At 46.1% G+C, this 20,355-nt stretch overlaps 1 pseudogene; it reads right to left on the reverse strand.

Moving 5' to 3' along the window:
• Positions 1-446: 446 nt before the first annotated feature.
• LOC106983595 (60S ribosomal protein L17-like) lies at positions 447-2,458 on the reverse strand (annotated as a pseudogene).
• Positions 2,459-20,355: the final 17,897 nt, after the last annotated feature.

Raw genomic sequence — 20,355 nt, forward strand, 5'->3', positions numbered from 1 at the left:
TTGTACAGGGAACCTCCATATCCTCACTACCTAGATTCTTGGATTAAGGTTTTTTTTTTTTTTTAATGTTTTATTTATTTATTTTTGAGACAGAGAGAGACTGAGCATGAGCAGGGGAGGGGCAGAGAGAGGGGGAGACACACAGAATCTGAAGCGGGCTCCAGGCTCTGAGCTGTCAGCACAGAGCCCGACGTGGGGCTCGAACTCACCGAGTGTGAGGTCATGACCTGAGCTAAAGTCAGACACTTAACCAACTGAGCCACCCAGGCACCCCTTGGATTAAGTTTTTGCTTTGTCACCTATGTATGCATGCATCGGTTACTCCACCTGATGTTTTATGCATTCCAAAGTAAGTTACAGACATCAATACACTTCATACCTAAAATCTTCAACATGCATATCATTAACTAGATCAACATTTTGCAATCAACATTTGATTGCAAACTTAAGGTAACATTTATATATAGAGAATTATACAGATCTTGAATGTACCACTTTGTGAGTTTTGACAAATGTATACCCCTGCACTATGCAGACCCCTACCAAGAGATAGAATATTTCCATAACTCCAAAAACTTGCTTTATGCTCCTTCTCACATAGTCACCATCCCCTCCCCACCCTCAAGAGGAAACCACTGCTCTGTTTTTCAACATAGATTAATTTTGCCTCCTCTGAAAGCTCATTGAAATGGACTCCTACAGTACGATCTATTCTTGTATAAGGGGCCATTTGGTTAGTATAATACATATTTTTAAACTTTTATTTGCATTTATTTTATCCAGAATTTACTCCCGGGCCACAAGTTTTGTTTCTTCAGTTTTTTCTGGGATATCTTTTTCTTCCATGCAACCTCCTCTTCTGGTTTAGGAACAATCTGCTCCTTTTCAATAAAGATCGGCTCAGTGTGGCAGGAAGAGCTCATATATGGGTCAGTCCAAACATGACCTCTGTAAGTTCTGCGCTGCATCTTGGAGTTTTGTTCACCTGAATGTGCTGCTCAATGACCAGAGAATCTACATCCAAACCCTTAAGTTCAGCATTACTCTTAGCATTTTTAAGCATGTGTAGTAAAAATTGAGCGCTCTGTTTGAGCCTCTGGTTCTGTGTCCAGCCCCACTCTTTGGCCTGGGCATACCTACCAACTCCACCATTGTAGTAACAGAATGGCACACATTGCTTCTATAAAGTGACAGTCTTCAGATACTTGGTGGCTTTTCAGATATGCATACCCTTGATGGCCTGGGCAGTTTCGCGTGTGTTCTTTCTTTCTTTCTGTTTTTAAAGATTTTATTTTTAACTAATCTCTACATACAACCTGGGACTTGAACCTACAGCCCTGAGATCAAGAGTTGCAGGGGCACCTGGGTGGCTCAGTCAGTTAAGCACCCAACTCTTCATTTTGGTTCAGGTCATGATCTCACAGTGTGTGAGATTGAGACCCGCGTTAGGTTCTGCCCTGCATGGGATTCTCTCTCTCCCTCTCTCTGCCTCTCCCCTGCTCGTGTGTATGTGCACCCGTGCTCGCTCTCTCTCTCTCTCTCAAATGAATAACTTAAAATTTTTTTCTAAAAAAAAAAAAAAAGAATTGCATACTTCACCGACTGAGCCGGCCAGGTGCCCTTCATGTGCGTTCTTAAAATTTTTTTTAATGTTCATTTATTTCTGAGAGAGAGAGACAGAGCATGAGTGGAGGAGGGGCAGAGAGCGATGGACCGCAGAATCTGAAGCAGGCTGCAGGCTCTGAGCTCTCAGAGCAGAGTCCGATGTGGGTCTTGAACCCACGAAATGTGAGATGAGATCATGACCTGAGCCAAAGTCGGACACTTAACCGACTGAGCCACCCAGGCGCCCCTATGTTCTTAAAGTGAACATGAAGATTTGAACATCTTGATTTGCATGATTTTGTAGTTTTCTGGGTCAAGTGAATAGCGGACCATTTTCAGAGATCACCTCAGGCTGCTTATTGTGAGTTCAGTGTAATATTTTTAACAGTCATCCATCTTGTTGTGTTGTTTTGTGCCAGTCTTAGCCTATCAATAACCGTGTTGTGGATGGACCAGCTCTTATGATTGTAAGATGCTTTTCAGCAATAAACATCAGGAAACTTTGGAAAAATAAAAATGTATTGCTTACAGGACCTGGAACTTACACAGCACACCTGGGGCCACACAGCAAGGTCACAGAGAGAGAGGGAATGCACACGGACCTGGGGTTCTGGTGAATTTATTTTAAAAAATTTGTTAATGTTTATTTACTTACTTCTGAGGCAGACAGAGCATGAGTGGGAGAGGGGCAGAGAGAGAGGGAGACACAGAATCCGAAGCGGGCTCCAGGCTCTGAGCTGTCAGCACAGAGGCCCACAAGGGGCTCAAACTCACAAACAGTGAGATCATTACCTGAGCCAAAGTGGGCCGCCCAACCGATTGAGCCACCCAGGCACCCATTTATTGGTGAATTTAAAACATAAGAGCAGGAATGTAAAACATGGCAAGAGTTTAAAAAAACAAACAAACACACCCCCCCCCCAAATGGCCCAAATGGTCATTTATCAAAATCAACCAAGATTTCTAAAACAAAGGAGCCGCAGTGGAGGGAGGTAGCCTGGCTCTTTATCTAGTTGTGTGGCTGGCAGTATGTTTATTGGAGATAGCCATCTCTGAAGAGGATGCCTCAGCCATCAAAGCTTAAATCAGGCACTCACATTACAAAAAAGAAACCCAACTGTCAGGGCTTACACTATGTGTGTGAATCAGAAATGTTTTCTTCTTATCACTGGCTAGTACTCCTTTGTTGTGAAGATAATTTCCTGTTTTCTAAAAATGTTATAATTTTACAATTTTTAAATTTTTTTTTAAATGTTTATTTGTTTTTGAGAGACAGACAGAGACAGAGTGCGAGCCGGGAGGGGCAGAGAGAGGGAGATGCAGAATCTGAAGCAGGCTCCAGGTTCTGAGTTGTCAGCACAGAGCCCGATGCCGAGCTCGAACCCACAAACTGTGAAATCATGACCTGAGCTGAAGTCGGACGCTTAACCAACTGAGCCACCCAGGTGCCCCTATAATTTTACATTTTAGGTTTAGATCTACAATGGTTCTCAAATTACTTTTCGTGTATGGTCTGAGGAAGGAGTTGAAGTTAAATTCTTCCCATATAGATAACTAGTTGTTACAGCACCATTTATTGAAATAATTGTCCCTTCCTTATTGCATTTCATTGGCACCTTGTTAAGGAGTCAATGGCCATGTAACTGTGGGTCTGTTTCTAGGTTCTCTGTTCTGTTCTATAGATCTCCTTATTGATCCTTATGCCAGTAGCACAGTTGATTACTGTAGCTTCACAGAAGGTTTTGAGAAAAGCATAGATTCTCCAACTTTTTATTCGTTTTCAAAATTGCTTTGGATATTTCAGGTTCTTTGTATGCCAGAAAATATGAGAGTTGTCTTGTTACTTTCTTCAGAAAATGCTTATTGGGATTGTGTTTAGAATTAGACTGAATCTATAAATCCATTTTGGGAGAATGGACATCTTAAAAATATTGACTTTCCAAATCTGTGAACTTGGTATCTTGCTCTCCATTTATTTATGTCTTATTTAATTTCTTTTAAGGTGTTTATTTTATTATTATTGTTTATTTTGAGAGAGAGAGAGAAAGAGAGCGAGTTGGGGGGGGGGGCAGAGAGGGAGACAAAGAGAATCCCAAGCTCAAACCCACAAAACCGGAAACCGCGAGATCATGACCTGAACCAAAACGAAGAGTCAGACACAACCAACTGAGCCACCCAGGAGCCCCTATGTCTTTGTTAATTTCATGCAGCAATATTTGTAGGTTGCAATATGATGTCTTGGAGGTTTGTTGTTCTATTTATTTCTAAGTATTTTATGTTTCTTGATGTTGTTGTAAATGAAATTGTTTTTCATTTTCAATTATTTGTTACTATTACATAGAGATATAGTTAATGTTTGTATATTAACCTTACATCATGACTGCATTAGTTTGCTAGAGCAGCTATAACAAAGTACCACAAACTAGGTCATGTAAAACAACAGAAATTTATTGTCTCCTCCTTCTGGGGGCTAGAAGCCTGGGAAAAAGGTGTTAACGGAGCCATGCTCTCTCTGAAGCCTGAAGAGAAATCTTTCCTTACTCTTCAAACCTCCTGGGGTTTGCTGGCAATATTTGGCAGTCCTCGGCTTGAAGCTGTGTAAGTCCAATTTTTGCTTTTGTTGCCACATTGCATTCTTCCTGTGTGTCGGTCTTCACATTGATGTATTCTTTTTTAAAATTTTCTTTAAGTTTGTTGATTTTTTTTGAGAGAGAGAGAGAGAGAGAGAGAGAGAGAGAGAGAAGGGGAGGGGCATCCCAGGCAAGCTCCACACTGTTAGCAGGACTGATACAGGACTCTAACCCATGAACTGTGAGACCATGACCCAACCTGAAACCAAGAGTCAGACACTTAACTGACTGAGTCACCAAGGCGTCCCACACTGATGTATTCTTATGAAGACATCAGTCATGTTGGATTAGAGGTCCACCCTACTCTGTTAAGACCTCATCTTGGGGCACCTGGGTGGCTCAGTTGGTTAAGCATCCGACTTCGGCTCACGGTCCGTGAGTTCGAGCCCCGTGCCGGGCTCTGTGCTGACAGCTCAGAGCCTGGAGCATGTTTCAGATTCTGTGTCTCCCTCTCTCTGACCCTCCTCTGTTCATGCTCTGTCTCTCTCTGTCTCAAAAATAAATAAAAGTTAAAAAAAATTTTAAAAAAAGACCTCATCTTAACTAATTACACCTGCAATGACCTTATTTCCATAAGGTCACATTTTGAGGTATTGGGTATTAGGACTTCAACATATTTTTTTTTTTTGGGGGGGGGACATAATTCAGCCTTGCTGATTTCATTTACTAACTTATAGACCTCTGTAATTTGTTTTTGTAGATACTTTGAGGTTTTCTATATGAACGATTATAACATCTGAAATACCATCTGTCTAGTTTTACTTTTTCTTTTACAATATTATAACTTCGATTACAATATATCTTTTTCTTGCCTTATAGAATTGTCTAGACCTTCAGTACAATGTTGAATAAAAATAGTGACATCAAACTTCCTTGCCTTGTTCCCAACCTTGGAAGGAAACACCTCAGTCTTTAACCCTTAAGTGTGATGTTAGAGGCAGGATTTTCATATATGTAGCAAGGATTTTATTTTATCTTAAATGTTTATTTATTTTGAGAGAGAGAGAGAAAGAAAGAGAGAGAGAGAAAGAGAGAGTCAGGGAGGGGCAGAGAGAGAGAGGGAGAGAGAGAATCACAAGCAGGCTCTGCACTGTCAGCTCAGGGGCTCAACCCTACAAACTGTGAGATGATGATCTGAACCCAAATCAAGAGTTGAATGCTTAACAGACTGAGGCACCCGGGTGCCCCAGATGCAGCAACAATTTTAAAGCAACCATTATAACTATGTTTAAGGATATAAAAGAAAATATGTTCATGATAAATGATAAGATGGGAATCTCAGCAGAGAAAAAGAAACTTCAAGAAAGAGCCAAGTGGAAATTCCTTAATTGAAAAATACAATGTTAGAAATAAAAAAATGTACTAGATGGGCTTAACAGCAGAAGGAAGGTGACAGAAAAGTCAGTGGACTCAAGATAGAGCAATATAAACTACCCAACCTGGACAGTGGAGAGAAAACTGATTGATTGAACAAATGAACAGAATCTTAGGGATCTGAGAAACCCTGTAGTAGGTCATAGGACCTATCGTACTTGTTCCTGGAATCCCAGAAAAAGCAGAGGGATAATGGAAGCATGTATTAGTTTCCTATCACTGTTGTAACAATTTTTCACAAGCTTGGTGCTTTAAGATAGTACAAATACATTATCTTACATTTCTGTAGGTTAGAAGTATACACAGGCCCCACTGGGCCAGGGGTCAGCTGCATTCCTTTCTGAAAGAAAATCCATTCCCTTGCCTTTTCCAGCTTTTAGAGGCTGCGTTGGCCCCTGTCTCATTCCCTCATCTTCCAAGAAGGGGATAGTGGTTCACTTCCTTCTGACAATTGCATCACTCTGACTTCCTCTGCCCCCTCTTCCACTTTTAAGGGTCCTTGTAATTATACTGGATTCTCCCGAATACTCCAGGATACTCTCCTTACCTCAAGGTCCTAAACTTAATCACATTTGCAAAGTCTTTCTTTGCCATGTGAAAAAACTACATTCACAGTTTCTGGGGATTAGGTTGTAGACATCTTTGAGGGGACCATTATTCTTCCTACCCCAGGGAGGAGAAAAATATTTGAAGAAATAATGGTTTTGCTTTTTAAAAACTTAATGGAAGACATACATTTACAGATTCACCAAGGTCAGCATCCCCCAAACAAGGTAAAAACAAAGAAAGCACGGTTAGGAGCATCATGGTCAAACTGAAAGCTGAAAATGAAGAATAAACATTAAAAATAGCCAGAGAAACATGGCACATTATATACAGGTGAAGGATATGAATGTTAGCTGACTTTTCATCAGAAATGATTGAAAGACAAAAGACAAAAATGGAATAGCCTCTTTAATGTGCTGAGTATGGAGAATAGACTCATACATCCAGAATTCTATTTCCAGCAAAAAATATCCTTCAAGAGTGGAGTGAAATAAAGATATTTTTAAACAAAAACTAAGGTTATTTGTTACTTGCACACCTGCACAGCAAGAAGTATAAAGGAAATTCTTCAGGCTGAAGGGAAATGATAGGAGATGGAAACTCAGATCTCCATGAAGAAAAGGAAAACATCAGAAATACTAAATATGTGGGTAAGTATAAAAGATTATCTTTTTTCTTCTTATCTTAAAATGATGACTGGGGCGCCTGGGTGGCTCAGATGGGCATCTGATTTCAGTTCAGGTCATGATCTCATTTGTGGGTTTGAGCCCCACATTGGGCTCTGAGCTGACAGCACGGAGCCTGCCTCAGATCCTCTGTCCCCCTTTCTCTCTGCCCCTCCCTAGCTTGCACTCTTTCTCTGTCTCTAAAAATAAATAAACACTTAAAAAATAATGTTTATAAAACAAATATTATAATTTTTACCTTTCAACTTTCATGTTTATAAATATAATGATATCTCAAAAAACAGAGGGTGTGGCAGCAAACAGAACCATGCAATCTCAATGACATTTTACATGACATAGCACAATATTAACTGCAATTAGACTGCGAAAAGTTAAGATGACATATTGGAAGTCCTATAGGTACCAGTAAAGAGGGCAAAGTGGTATAGCTGAAAAGCTAATAAAAAATGGACTTCGAAAATGTGCAAACATGAGTTAAGAAGAGAGAAGGCAGGAAAGGAGGAATACAGTACTAAAAAACAAGGTGGGGGGGGGGACAGAAAACAGCAAATAGCAAAACAGCAAACAGACTTAGATTCAGCGACAGTAACAATTACATTAAATTTAAACAAAACAAACATTCCAATGAAAAGGAAGACATTGTCAGACTCAGACTGAATTCTTAAAAAAAAAAAGCAATTAAGATTTAAGTGCATGCTGCCTACAAGAGATGCACTTCAAGTGTAGACACTGATAGACTAAAAGTAAAATCATGGGAAAAAAGACATACCACAAAAACACTAATCTTAAGAAAACTGGAGCAACCAGGGGCGCCTGGGTGGCTCAGTCGGTTGAGCATCAGACTTTGGTTCAGGTCATGAGCTCACGGTTTGTGAGTTCAAACCCCACATGGTGTTTGCTGTTAGCACAGAGCCTGCTTCAGATCTTCTGTCCCTCTCTCTATGCCCCTCCCCTGCTTGCACTCTCTCAAAAATAAATAAAAAACATTTTTAAAAAAAGCTGGAGCAACTATATTTCCATCAGAAAAAGTACACTTCAAAGGGTGCCTGGGTGGCTCAGTCATTTAAGCTTCCGACTTCGGCTCAGGTCATGATTTCACAGTTGGTGAGTTGAGCCCTGCGTTGGGCTCTGTGCTGACAGCTCGGAGCCTGGAGCCTGCTTCAAGTTCTGTTTCTTCCTCTCTCTGCCCCTCCCTTGCTCACACTCTGTCTCTGTCTTTCTCTCTCAAAAATAAACATTAAAAAAAGAAAAAGAAAAAGTATACTTCAAGACAAAGACTATTTATTATGAGACATAAAAGGAGATATTTCATGATGATAAAAGGGTTATTAATCAGGAAAATCTACAATCCTAAATGTGTGTCTAATAACTGATTTTTAGAAAACATTAAGCCAGAAGTGATGGAATTAGTGATATAAATAGACAAATTAATAAGCATTCTTGGAGTTCCAACTAGAATAAATCAGTAAGGTCATTAGTGATCTGAGCACCACCACCAAACTCCTGACCTAATTGACATTGATGGAACATTCTACCTAACAATGGAAGAACATATTCTTTCCAAGTACATGTGGTACAGTCATAAAGACAGATCATATGCTGGGCCATAAAACAAGTCTCAATAAATCTAAAAAGATTGAAATTAAAAAAAATTTTTTTTCAACGTTTATTTATTTTTGGGACAGAGAGAGACAGAGCATGAATGGGGGAGGGGCAGAGAGAGAGAGGGAGACACAGAATCGGAAACAGGCTCCAGGCTCTGAGCCATCAGCTCAGAGCCTGACGCGGGGCTCGAACTCACGGACCGCGAGATCGTGACCTGGCTGAAGTCGGACGCTCAACCGACTGCGCCACCCAGGCGCCCCAAGATTGAAATTTTATAGAATGTTGTCTACCCAACAATGGAATTAAGTTAGAAATAGGTAAAACCAAAAAATATGCAGAAAACCTCTAGATATTTGGATGCTAAACAACATACTTTCAAATAATTTATGTGTCAAAAAAGAAATCAAAAGAAAAAGGAGCTATTTCAAATTTAGTGATAAAAATACAATGTATCAAAATTTGTAGTATGCAACTGAAGTAATGTTAAAGTGGAAATTTATGGCTTTAAAAGAAGCTATAGGGACTCAGTTGGGCTCAGTCGGTTGAACATCTGACTCTTTTTTTTTTTAAATTTTTTTTTCAACGTTTATTTATTTTTGGGACAGAGAGAGACACAGCATGAACGGGCGAGGGGCAGAGAGAAAGGGAGACACAGAATCGGAAACAGGCTCCAGGCTCTGAGCCGTCAGCCCAGAGCCCGACACGGGGCTCGAACTCACGGACCGCGAGATCGTGACCTAGCTGAAGTCGGACGCTTAACCGACTGCGCCACCCAGGCGCCCCAACATCTGACTCTTGATCTCAGGGTCGTGAGTTCAAGCCTCACCTTGGGCTCCACACCTACTTAAAAATAAATAAAAATAAAAGAAGCTATAGAAATGCTTTAGAAAAGGAAACATAAACCAATGACATAAAGTTCTGGGTTAAGTACAAGTAAAACAAGATTTAAAAAATAAAGTAGAAGGGCACCTGGGTGGCTCAGTTGGTTGAGTGACTGACTCTTGATTTTGGCTCAGGTCATGGTACCAGGGTCATGGGATTGAGCCCCGTGTCGGGCTCCTTCCTGAGTGTGGAGCCTGCTTAAGACTCTCTCTCTCTCTCTCTCTCTCTCTCTCTCTGTCTCTCACTGTCTCTCCCCTTTCCTCTGCCCCTCTCCCCTATTTGCACGCACTCTCTTTCTCTAAAATAAAAAAATAATAAAGTAGAAAGAAGAAAATAACAAAGAGTAGTATCCAATAATATATACAATAGGCAAACACGAGAAAATTAAAGCCAATACATGTTTTTTTAAAAAAGATCAGCAAAACAAACTATACTCAACGAGCAAAAATGAACACAGATTACCCACATCAGAGATGAAAAGGGAGACATTACTGCAGACTCTGCAGACATTAAAAGGAAAATAAGGAGGGGTGCCTTGGTGGCTCAGTTGGTTGAGTGTGAGATTCTTGATTTAGGCTCAGGTCATAATCTCACGGTTTGTGAGTCTGAGCCCTGTGCTGGGCTTTGCTCTGGAAGTGCAGAGCCTGCTTGGGATTCTCTCTCTCATTCCCTCTCTCTCTGCCCTTCTCCCAAGCTCTCTCTGTCTCTCTCTGTCGTGTGTGTGTGCACATTCTCTCTCTCTCAAAGTAATAAACTTAAAAAAAGGAACTATTATGAACTTTAATAATAACCTAGAATTAACTACAGTTAATATTCTATTTTATGATAAAATGTTGGACAATTTTTTTTCCCTTAGATCAGGAATAAGAATAAGGATGTCCACACTCACTACTTCTATTCAACATTGTCTTAGAAGTCCTAGCCAGTGCAATCAAGGAAGAAAAAGACATAAAAGCTATGAAGATCAAAAAGGGAAAGGTAACACTGTCTCTATTTGCAGATGACATAATACTTATGGTAGGAATGTAAAAAAAGAACAACTACTATAGAAAATAGTACGGCAGTTTCTTATGGAGTTAAGGATGCACCCATTCCACTCCTAGCAATTTATCCAAAAGAAGTGAAAATGCAGACTTGTGTTTGAATGTTAATAGCAGCTTCAAGCAAGAAATAACCCAATGTCCCACAGATTGATAAATGAATAGAATTAAATACAATGAAATACTACTCAGAAAAGAAAACTATTGATATAAGCACAACATAGACAAATCTCATAATCATTCTGAGTGAAAGATACTGGTCCCCTTCCCCCCTAAAATAATACATACTATATGTATCTTAAAAGTCTATAAAATGAGAACTAGGAATTTTGGAAGTGATGGTTTCATGGCTGTATACATATGACAAAACTCACCAAACTATACATTTTAAATGTATGTGGTTTATAGTAGTTGGTGCCTTAGTAAAATTGTCTCAGTAAAATCATTAAAAAAAAAAAGCTGTTTGCTAATTCCAAAATCTAGATCATCCTGGGGCTGGGCTTCATTGATTGGCTTTCCTCTTACACATGGGTCATTATTTTCTGTATCTTTGTATGTCTGATAATTTTGGATTGTATCCTGGACATTGTGTATGATCTATTGTAAAGATTATAGTTTCTGTTATGTTCCTCTGAAGAACACTGATTTCTTGTTTTAGCAGACAGTTAATTTGGCTGAATGAAAACTGTAAAATTTGTCACCCTGGTAGTGTAAGGCAGCGGAACTCTTTGTCCCATTATTTTAGCCTCAGCTGGGGTACTCAAAATCTGCTCTGTACATGCATAGTTCAGGCATTACCCAGAGATTTGGGCAGAATTTATATACAGAGTTTGGGGCTCTCCCTCTTTGGCTCTCTCTTTGTGACATTACTTCCCTCACTTTTCAGCTGCTATGGTTCTGAAGTCAGCCTCAAATTGAATGCCTCTCAGAAACAGTATTATCTTCCAGGCTCTGGTCATATTCTAGTCACTCTTACTGGGGACTTTCTGCTAATGGAAAACTCATGTTTTCTTCCATGTGTTGACTCCCTATCCAACACTATGCCTGCTCACTATCCAATGTCTTCAGATTTTAAAAAATATATTGTCCAGAGTTTATCATTATTATCCATAGGAGGATTGGTCCAAACCTAGTAGCTCCATGTTTACCAGAAGTGGAACTCTTCTCACTCATTTTAAATATTTTTTGAAGCTTATCTAAGTTGCTAAATACTATTCTTTAAGCCATCACTATAGATCCTGTAGTCTAAGCCTCCTTGACTATTATTCTATCTGGCAATCAATAGAAAATTTCCACTTTGCTCCTAGCAGTTAATTCAGCACCTGGCACCTGCTACTCTAGGATCCTGTCATCTCCTTTCCTACTAGGAAGCCAGTTCTGTAATGGCATCTTCCACATCACCCATGGAGGACAGCAGTGGCTTCTCACAAGTGCACTCCTTTGTGCACTTCAGGCCCTCCTGAAGATCTGGGGGAGCTCACAGGCAGCTTGTAACTTTTCTAATCATAAACCCAATTCAACATGCCCCTTTTCTGAGTCTTCTGACTTCTTCCTTTGCATTTTTTCATGGCTGTTCTAGCATCTCTCTTTTGTTTGTTGTAGACCATGACTTTTCCCAAGGGCCATCCAGGCAGCATATAGGAATAATTGTTTCTTGGGGTTCCTGCCAGAGTCTCCTATGTCACAGGAGAGTACCCATATGTTGACCAGCTCTTCCTTATCCATTTTTGTGTCCTACTCCCTTGATCCATTGCCTTCAGGATCCATATCAAGGCATCCTCTTCTGGTTCTTGCCAGCTCTGCTCAGACAAACCTATAGCTCCCTTGCATACCATCTGTGCCCTCTCAGTGGTCCCAACATTTCAGTTAGTCTATGCTGAGATATGATCCTAGTTTGGGGTGTGGTGGCCTACAGGGGAGGTGGGGGTAGACCCAGAGACAAACATTATCTGATAAGGTGTCTGCCTCTTCTGAGGTGTGTGCAGAGTTCTCATGTAAGGTGGGGCCATTTTATTCACCAGAGGTTTCAGGGGAGTCTGGAGTTCAAAGTGCTCAAGTGCATCCACCCAGATATCCTCACTCCATGTTAGGGTTCCATTTCTTTACCATCAGGGCCCTAACTTCGATGCAAAGAGGCTTGTCTCGGTTGAGCTACCTACTCTGCAGTGCCTCATGTTCATCTTCCTCAGGCTGCAGTCTCTTGATATGTGCCAGGTGGCCTCTGACTCTTACTGTTGATTAATATCTTTGAACTTGCCATGCTCTTTCCTCAAGAAGTCAATAATACTTTGTGACAGCCACTTAGCCCCTTAGCTTTTGTAGTTACATTTCCTCCTTACCTCTCTAGTGCCGGAGAACTGCACCAGCTACTGCCTCCCTTTCCACTTGTCTCCCATCCCAATTCTCCCAGATGACAGTTTTCACCATCACACTGCTATTCAAGCCAAGGGCTATTAATTCTACACATGCCATGAGTGATGGTCTCTCACTGCCACCCAGCTGGTTAGTGATGCAATTTCAGAGTGCCATTGTTAGAGTCAGTTTCCTGGGACCACCCACTTCTGGTACCAACTGTTTTAGGCCAAGTTCCCTAGGAGCAAAGCCTGACATAGAGATTCTTACCCAAATGACTTATTTTTGAGGGTGTGCTCTTAGAAGGAGTGAAGAAATCTGTATTAGTTTTCTAGATCTTCCTTAACCAAGTCCCACAATCTTTGTGGCTTAAAACAACAGACATTCTCCCACAGTTCTAGAGGCCAAATGTCCAAAATCAAGGTGTCAACAGGGCTGTGCTCTAGGTGAGACTCTGTTCCGTGGCTTTTTCTTAGCTTCTAGTGTTTCTGGCAATCCTTGGTGCCCCTTGGCCTGCAGATGCATTGCTCCAATCTATGTCTATCATTACACCATGTTCTCCCTGTGTGTCTGTATCTTCATGTGGCTTTCCCCTCTCTGTGTGTCTGCCTCTGTCTCTTCTCACTTCTTATAAGCATGTCAGTCATACTGGATCAAGGGCCCACCATGGCCTCATTTCATTTACATCTTAATTACATCTTCACAGACCCTACTTTCGGATAAGTTCACATTCCATGGGTACCAGGGCTTAGAACTTCAACATCTCTTTTTTGGGGGACACAACAGAAGCCTAGGGTAACCATTCTGGTTTGTGCATTGAAATTTGCCTCCCGGCAAACTCTTTAGTGTCAGGAAACTGAGATGGTTGGTCACCCTGAAAGCAGGACAGGGCAGGGTAAGGAGTGGAGAGTGCTAAACAAGATAGTGGTCTTGGTTAGGGTCAGTTTCCTGTAATCCAGTAAGGAAGCACTGGGGGCTTCACAGATCTGAATTGCCTTGAGGCAAAGCAAGGGTCAGCCTTTTATACCCTATGCCAGTCAGTCTTTGGCTGAGCTCTGTCCCCAGCTGCTGTGTGGGAGGCTCCATCACCAAGGGTAGTGTTCCAAGATGGAGGCAGCTGTGCTCCATTAGCTGCCAATACTCAAAATGGCCGGACAAGTGGGCTGACCACCAAAGGGATCTGGACAGAGCCCCAGCTGCCTCCAGGATGCCACCCACAGGCGCACACACATCCACTTGTACCCTTGGTAGATGGTCCACCTTTCTACTTACCCACCTGGATAAATGCACATCTAGACACCCGTTCACCTTGGTAAATGCACACCTGTCCATTCAGGTTAAGTGGCCCAACCATCCACTTGTGCACCTTGTTAAATGTTCACCTACCACAGAGCCATCCAATCCTCAAAGTGAGTGAGCCTGCGCGGAGGCAGCAGTGATCTCTACAAACACAAATCCAATCATAGTGCTCCCTGGCTTCAAATCTCAGGATAAGAGGATCCTGATGATTAGTCCCCTGGTCTCTGTGGTCTTTCAGCCCCTGGACTCTGCCACTTCTGTCCATCTGCCCCATTGGCCTCTCCCTGCTCTCCTGCTGCCCAGGCTCCAGGTCAGCTCCTCCAACAAGCCGAGCACACAGCCAGCTTGGCCTCTCTCAGCCCCACCCTGGGGCTCAGAGGGGTCCTTCCTGCTCACCCCACCTGCAACACTGGAGACCTCAGGTCCCCTTCCCCTGCACATGCTCCATCAACAATCCTAGACGACACTGGATGCTCTCACTTCTGTTTTCCACACTGAAGAGCAGACCCGGCTGCTTCCAGGACTGGTCAAAGCTGGTCAGTGCAAAAAGAGAAGGGCAGTTGGGGGAGCAGGGCCTTTGGGGGATCGGGAGGTGTTGAAGGAGTATCAGGGGCCATGGGAGGAATAGATCTGCAGATGAGCTGTGAGAGATCATTGGCCTTGGACAGTCAGAGACTGGAGTGCAAACAGGCCTAGCAAGGTCCAGGGTGGGCTTGGGAGTTAGGTTTCAGCAAGTGCAAAGATGGTGTGGTGTCAGAGGGGAGGGAGTATGCGGTGGCTCAGCATCCAGCAGGGATGGCAGCCAGGGTGGAAGCAGGGAGGGGGTCCTCAGCACAGCTCAGGGCTGGGGAAGGCAGACTCAGAATGGAGGTCAGGAGTCTGGCTCCTTGAGGCAGCACCCCTCTCTCTTTCTCCAGCCTTTCCTCCTACCACCCCTCCCCTTCCAGGACCCCCTTTCTTGCCTCCCTCTCAGGCCAGGCAGACAAGGCCATCAGGATTCCCCTGATTGCTTTCTTTCATCCCGGTGCCTTTCTCTGCAGCAAACGCCGCTAATGCCTCCTTTATCACGGAATTAGGGGATTTAGGTCTGATGGCACAAAGAGGCCCTCGATAGCGGCCGTAATCAAACGCCAATCGGCCTGATCTTGAGCGGGATGGGGAAGAAAGCGAGCGCCGGGGATTAGCGCGGGACCGAGGCCGGGCCGGTTAAGATAGTATCGGCGCGGCCACGGGGCTGAAGCCGCCAGGAGGGCCTGGCCGTGGCCGAGGAGAAAGGCCGGCTTAGCTGCTCCGCGCCAGGGATTCTGAAGCCATTAGCGGGGATTAGCGCCTGGGTTAATCTGCTTTGGCAGCTCAATTGTCAGCAGGGAGCAGCGAGAGTGGTGGAGGACACCTTTGGCTGGAGTGGCCACGGGACCTCTGCAGTCCAGGCCCAGAGGCTGGTCTTAGTTTCCCCAGCTGACTGAGCTAAGCTTGGTTCTGAGGACCAGAGGGAAAGATGCACACCCCATCAGGACAAAGTTCTGATGCATGGACCTGGCTCACTTGGTGTAAGTGGAGCCAGGCTTTTGGCTCCAGCCTTCGCCTTTTCCAGGCCTCTTGGGAAACCAGGGGACACAGTCCCTGACCATCCTTTCCTCCCTGGCCACCCTTCCCTTCTGTCCTTCCCATCTTGTTTGCTGCCTCTGCCATCCCTCAACCTCTGGCCTTGATCACCCCTTGGGAGCTCTGGGTGACAGCTTCCCCACTGAGTTTGGGTTCCTTAGAAAAGCACCCTCCCCATCATGCATGGCCAGGAAGCAGGTCAGACTGTGCTGATGGAGATAGGTGAGGAGCCACTGCTTGCAGACCTTCCATCTTTCCTTTAGGGGTCCCTTCTCAAGGTATGGATCCCTGAGGGGCTTATTTGCTGATTTAGTCATGACTGATGTGATGCCACCTGCTGCCTCCCCACAGCTTATCTCTAGCCCCTTCTCACTAGCTGAGGCAGGGTGGGACTGTGTAGGCGTGGGCCTCCATAGATCAGTCCTTTGTCTCTGCTGGGGTTTTCCCCTCTGAGAAACAGGGCTGACTGAGAAGAGGAAAGGTCTGGCTAGGAGGCATCACTGTACAGTTGTGCAGCCTGTACTCACAGGTTCCTTCTGTGAGGGAACCCCCCCCCCCCCCCCCCCCGTCCCCATGCCCCTTCCTGGGTTGCTAATGAACAGGCCCCTGGAGTGGGAGACTCAGAGGGGTGTCTCTGACCATAGGCCTCCTCCTCCTCCATGGGGATGCGGCAAGGACGCTGTCTTATAGGAGTCCATGGCTGGCAACAGATAGCTGGTCTGAAGCTGGCCAGGCAGGCAGGATGGGGAGGGAGGTAGCACTGGAGAGGCTGGTGGAGCCCTCTTGGTCCTATCCCCTTTCTCATGGCTGAGAATGGGGCATTGAAGTAAAAAGATGCAGAGGGAGGAAAACACACAGTCGAAAGTCCTTTCTTCCTTCACTTGGCAGACATCTCACCAGCCCAGGCTGTGTGGAGTGGACACGGGTGAGCCACATGGGACTTCCTCACGCGCTACTATGTCAGCAGCCCTCGGCAGCGTCCAGCGTGGGCAGTCGGTGGTGGCCGGGTCTGGCGCTTCAGTGACTCGGGAGTGGACGACGGCGGTTGCGCTATTCTTACGCCTAGTGTTGGGGGGCTGCAGGAGAGGTTAGGGCAATGGCAGTGAAATACAAGGGCCAGGGACTGGTGGCAGTGACCTCGATCCGCCTCCCGACACCCTGGCGGCTCAGACAGCACAGCCGACAGAAGCCGCTGGCACGTGCCGCGACCCCCCGGGAACGCGTGCGCGAGCCTACGCCAGCCGGGAGCGCGCCCGTGACGCCATCAGTAAGAGCCGCACTGACTTCCGGACGCGGGTGTTCCCGGCCTCCGGCAGCCTCGGGTCCTCTTTGGGCGCGTGCGGCGTACCCTGCTCTCACTGCCTATCCTCGGGAAACCTCCTGGGTACTTTTTGCGCCCAGAGGCCCCTGTTCCCGGACCTCCCAATGAGGAGTGCTGAGAGAGGCCCTGATGGGTCTGCGGCCTTTAGCAGCCTGCCCGGGACGCAAACGAGTGACCATGAGTGTGGACCTTCCTCTCGGTCCTGGCAAGCACAGCCACTTTCCCGTGACCTGGTCTGACCGGCCAGATAAGCCTTCGAGTCACAATTGCGGGCAGTTTATTTACCTTGACCCCATCACAGCCCTGGGGCGGGGCGGGGGGTGGGGGGAGGGGAGGTCCTCACCAGGTCATCGGCGGCGTGGGTGGGAAAGGCGCTGCGGGCTTCGGTCAGCCTGTGTAAGGGTACCCAGGGACATACAAACAGACTGGCCAGAGAGCTTCGGCAACCCCAACCCGATCAGCGTGGGAAAACTGCCCAAAGCTCCAGTGTCTTCAGTGCTTTTCAGCCAGGGGTTGGGTGGCAGGCTACATTTGAGCACCGCTTAGGAGCAGAGGGGGTGGGATGGTTTATCCCTTGAAGTCATTTCAAGAAGACACCCCTGTGGCCGAGCCTCCCAGGTCAGGCCTACTTAGTGTAGGATTAAGTGGGAGGTGGGTGTGGCCTGCCGGGAGACAAAAGTGACAGCGGTTGGGGAGGGTCAGGGCCTGACCCAATCTGAGCCGGGAAGGCGGGGCGGGGAGTTTGCCCTCAGGGATATTTGCCAGATAGGAGGGGAGATACAAGACCACACCAGGGGCCACCAGGTTTTCCTTGGGTCACGCACATTGTTGGTCTAGGTCGAATTCATTTACAGTCCTGAGTGTCGTCTGTGGCCCTCCCATTGTTCTTTCAGGCATTTCTTCATTGTGCATGCATCTCTGTCCTTGTCCCTGGGGTGTTCAGTCCCTGTTCCCAGATTTTGATGTGGCAGGAGCTTCTTAGACCCCCTGATTCTGTGCCCCTTACCAAAGACCCTCATCCAAGGAATCTGCAAATATGTAGGAAGTAAAAGGACAAGAAAATACTCTGGCATCCTCAACTGAGATTGTGTTTGCTATAAAGGCTAAGGGCACACCCCGAAAAAACAGAATTCTCTTTGTTGGGTAAAAGTAGACAGACCTATTTGTCAGTAGTGACTGGCTTTTTTGTGTACTAAACTCTGATTGCCATTCATCACCTACACAAGGACATGGAAAAATCCAGGGGATGCCTGTGCAGTAGTGGCAGGGGTGGCCGGTGGGTTCAAGGAAGCAGGGAGCAGGGAAGACAGCTGCTTGAGGGCCTCTGACTAAAGGGTGCAGAACACTCATCTTCAGTCTCACAGTGGTGAGGACAGTGCTGGAGGTTGGCCAAACCTTGCCCCAGGAGTAGCCACCACCTCAACCTCTGCTCCCTTGCCTGGTCTCTGAGGCCATTGTCCCTCCTGGACACATTACATTATGATCCCAGGCTTGAGGCCATTGTAGATGGTGAAGGCTGCCTGTGGCTTCCAGCCAGGCACAGAGGCTCTGGCTGTGGATGGGATATGGAGGAGTCTCCACACTCCTCAGCTTACCTCTCTGATATGCAGACCCAGCCACCTCCTGGGGTTCCCTCCCCCCCCCCCGCCCCCTCCCCCACACCGCTGGTCTGTGCGTCTATGTTTGTGGAGGGCCAGGCTGGAAGTTGAGTCTGTTCTACCTCCCAGTTACTTGGAAGATCTGTACACATCTCTGCCCCTTTACCCCCATTACCACAAGGGCAAGGGGCAGCTGCCATCAGCCTCCTCTCTGTAACTTATGAGGTCTTGGTTAAATGCAGCTGGGCTCCTTCCAGGTCCCTGCCTGCCTATTCAGCTGCTCTCTGCCTGCTCACTTCCCTCCAGCCTTGCTGGCCTTCTCTCAGCCTGGACACCACAAGCACTTTCCTGCACACAGGATACCCTCCCCTCCTGTTCCCCTTCCCTCAGGTCTTTGCTCCAAGAACTGAGGCTGCCTACTAATTCAGGTGATAAATGAAGGGGATGGGGTTGCCTCCACCAGGGTGGGTGGCTCTTTTGTAATCACAGCCCCTGGGGACTCAGATCCAGTTTAGTCTTTTCTGGCTGGGCTACCTGCTGTCCATGTAGTGCTGTGTGACACAGGAGAGGAGACCTGGACAATTGTTCATGGGTGGGAGTCCACATGCCCTACTGTCAGTGCAGCCTCAGCCCCATCCTCTCCGTGAAGGGTGAAGGGGACAGGCCTCTGGGATGCTGGTGTGCAGTCAGTGAATGGATACCATTCCTGGAGGTCACTATTGAGGTCACTGAGTCCCCTCAGGGCTCAGCTGCTGGGCTTGGCCTGCTCTAGAAACTCCTGGAACTTCTGCAAATAACTTCCTGTAACCCCAAGAAAAAAAAGCTACATGTTCAAGGGTTTATGGTGTTAGACATTGTTCTAAGCACCTTATGGGGATAGGGTGGGTTCTTCTGTCAACCCAGTTCATATTAGGAAACTGAGGTTAGGTGACTTGCCCAAAGTCGCATAGTGACGAAATGAGAAGCCAGGGGTCTTTCTGTTCCCTACCACTGCCCAAAGATGCTGCCTGCTGTATATCTTCCTAGCCTTGGTGGCCTGTGCCACAGGCCAGCACTACCCATCACAACAGCAAAGTTCCTGAGGCCCAGAGCCAGTGGCTTATGGCTGAGCTTGCATGCCCTGTGTGTGGGGGAGACAGCCTGTGGCCCCCGTGGGCAGGCAAGCTTTGCTGTGGGGCCCTTTCTCCTCAGTGGTGGCCAAGATTGGTTTCTCCTGAGAGCATTGAGTGTGCACAGCCAGTCCTTCAAAACTGTTTCCCTTGTGCCCCCTAAGCCCACAACTGGCCCTCAATCTGTCCCAGATCTCCTGTATCCCCAGAGTCCAGGGATCTGGGTGTTGTGTAGATTGTGGGGGTGGGACACTCTCCCCTTAAAGGAGCAGCTCTAGAGACCAGACCTGCTTACTGACAGTCTCTGTTGGCAAGTTATTTCCCAGTCTGAGCCAAACCCTTGAATGACTCTTACCCATGGATCATTTGGACAGGAAAGTGCCTTCTGCCCCCACACAGCCAGGGGCCCTGGTTTATCCCATCCTACTGTAGGGTCAGCCAGGGTAAAGGAGTGAGGAAAGGCCCCCTGCTCAGAGACTCAGGGGACCAGAAATTGGATGCCCCAAGCACTTCCCCAGAAACAGACCACTTCACAGAGAAACCATGGCGGGGGTTGGGGGGGTGGGGGGGTGGGGTGGCGCGCCCAGCAGCACTCTCTCCCAGACTCAAACCCTGGTGTGGGGCAGTTCACTCTGCCCACTCAGTGCTGCCTTCCAGGTGACCCTGAGAGCATGCCCACCTGCTGACCCTGCAGGACCTAGCT

This window comes from Acinonyx jubatus, chromosome D3, assembly GCF_027475565.1.
Source record: "Acinonyx jubatus isolate Ajub_Pintada_27869175 chromosome D3, VMU_Ajub_asm_v1.0, whole genome shotgun sequence".
Classification (NCBI taxonomy): Eukaryota; Metazoa; Chordata; class Mammalia; order Carnivora; family Felidae; genus Acinonyx; species Acinonyx jubatus.